Genomic DNA, 2,829 nt, shown 5'->3' with positions numbered 1-2,829 from the left:
AACATTTTGCATAGTGTAGAGAAAACGTTAAGAGCTTGCAATTTTGAAATTGTTAAAATTCTTAAATTTTGTGACAGTCAAAAAAAGTTCAACTTTATATGTAGGAGAAAGATTTTGTGGGAAAATATGGGAGTGATCGGGGATAATATCAAGATGGAAGTTATATCTTTTCATCAAATGAGAAAATACCAAATATAAGACTGAGTTCTTTAGATTGCACTATTTAGATATTACAGGGTGTCTAAAAAACACAATCGATTACATAAAAAAATGTCATTTCTAAATAAAAAAAAATTGTTAATTGCTACAAAACTTTGAAGATTCAAGTATCAATATTGTATTTCCTTAGATTTTTGCAATTTTTTGAAAATTTCTTATATTTCATGTTTAATTTGAGACACCCTGTAATTGTAAATACCGAGGATGTCTATATAGATATACTAAGGTTTTGTATAAATATCCTATTCTTCAGAATGCCAAACAAAATTGGATAATTTATCTTAAACAAAAGTCAATATGCTTTCCTTGACAAGAATATTCTTTGGTTTTCTATCTACTAAACTATCTATGTTTCATATATAAATAAATATATATAAATATATATTCAAATAATATTGACTACTAAACTATATGTTTAGTTCTGTTTTGAATAAAAGGTTGAATTCAAAAACTGAAATAAATCTAGATATTCTGTAGTATGTACAATGTATCATATATCTGATAAGCTATCTATGTTTGTACATTTAATCATAGTGGAATTTATATCTACAATTTCTCTATCTATGTTTTTTATGTAATTGGTGGAATATATACTATGTATCTCTCTACTAAACTATCTATGTATATATATATAATTGATGGAATATATACTATGTACCTATCTACTAAACTATCTATGTTTTTATATATAATTGGTGGAATAATTCTATGATTATAAACCAGGTTTACTACTGCTCTACTATATACCCAATGTATGCGAATATTCTGCAAATTCTGTTTTATGTGCGAATTCTGCAGCTGCCTGCTGTACATACATTTACTGGGATACAGTTGTACACTTCACTCAAAGTATAATATAAAGAGACATTCATGTGCTTTCCAGTACTTATGTTGCTACTTTTACCGCTAAGGAATGAGTCTTTGCCACAAACTCAAATTTTCTAATCCATATATCTTGTAAACCTGATATTGCTACCCTTTAATATTTCAAACTTAAATGATTTAATTTAACAGAATTCATAGTTTGAAATATCAAGGTCTTTGACATTGAGTTGGACAGATATAAGGAATATAAAATAAGAGTTGGCGACAAAGACAAAATTCCTTTGGATGTAATTTTCATTTTCAAACTAAAGTCAATTTACGTGAGACTAAAATTTACTAGATTTCAATCATTTTTTTTGATATTCAAACGAATAAATTAGCATTTCTCATATTCATTACATCAAAATAAGATGAGCTACGATGTCACAATAGTAGTGCAACTAATTTCACATTATTCTGACCTTTTTTGATCTATTGCAGTGAAGCAATCATTTATTTCAGTATTTAATTTCAATTTTTAGTACTATTTTGCGAATAGCTTCATTTTCATCAAGTTACAGACAAAGCTAAAGAACTATAAATATCAGAGCTACTGTTATTATAAATTTTACATATTTCATGAAAATGTATTTAACGTCATTTATAAAAATAATTAGGTTGACATAATTAAGAATTTTCAGAAATAAGAAAAGTTTGTTGATTATTAATAATACCAAGAAGCATTTTATCTAGCCTCGTAATTTTTGTAGACCTTTTGAAGACCTTTTGTAGCAAAAATAGAATGTAAATACTTATACTTATCAAATAAATCCTGATATTTTAGTCTATAATACTGCAGTCTTAGTTCAACTAACCTTCCTAGCCAGTCACTCACTTTTCTCGGATTATTGAAAAATTGGTATGAATAAAATATTATAGTTTTATATTTTGCTGAACCCATGAACCCTAAAAATAGAAATATATCGAAATTATATTTTTCAAACTACTTCTGACTAGAACAAGAAATTAATATTTGTCTCATAATTTCAATTTGAAAAACAACCTTGCAAAATCTCAAGACGATACAATTACTATCATGGCATGGGGATAATCCATATCCCCATGCAGCTTTAACGCAAAAAATACTAGGGAGTAAGGAATAGAAGGGAGATATAACTGACGCGGTTCGCCCTACCGTATGATTATACATACTTTGCAGACGGGTACTCCATTTATATATGAAATATTCAGAATAGGTTATTGTATACGCAGTAAATGTACATCAGACAAATATTTCTTATGCAAATGAAGTGCAGTTATATCTCCCTTCTATTCCTTACTCCCTGCAAAATATGCCTGGTATTTTCTGCAAAAACAAACTTAGTCGTATACATTTTTTAATAATTCATCATTGTAAAATTTGTTTAGTTCCTTAAATCTCAATTTAGAGCTATAAACAATCCAATATGATCCGCTATTTACATAGATTAGGTTTGATACTATACCGGATATATACCTCGTTAAAATTATGGAGATTTTTTTCAGATCTAAAACTTTTGAACATTTTTCATTGACAGTTTGAAGATAATGTATAAAAGTTTAAAGGTAACGATGAGAGTATTTACGCGGAGCAAAGATTAAAATATTGAAAGCATGAGAATATATTTCAAGAATATTTCAAGGCATGTTAAAACATTTTTCTAAAATATGTGTGAATATAAATATGTTTGAATAAAATAAATATTTTGAGACAAAAATTACTTAGTCAGCTTCAATTCCCCTTCTCCTTGAATTATTCCCCCCCCC

Source organism: Eurytemora carolleeae, unplaced genomic scaffold (assembly GCF_000591075.1).
Source record: "Eurytemora carolleeae unplaced genomic scaffold, Eaff_2.0 scaffold228, whole genome shotgun sequence".
Taxonomy (NCBI): Eukaryota; Metazoa; Arthropoda; class Copepoda; order Calanoida; family Temoridae; genus Eurytemora; species Eurytemora carolleeae.
This window is presented reverse-complemented; position numbering follows the sequence as displayed.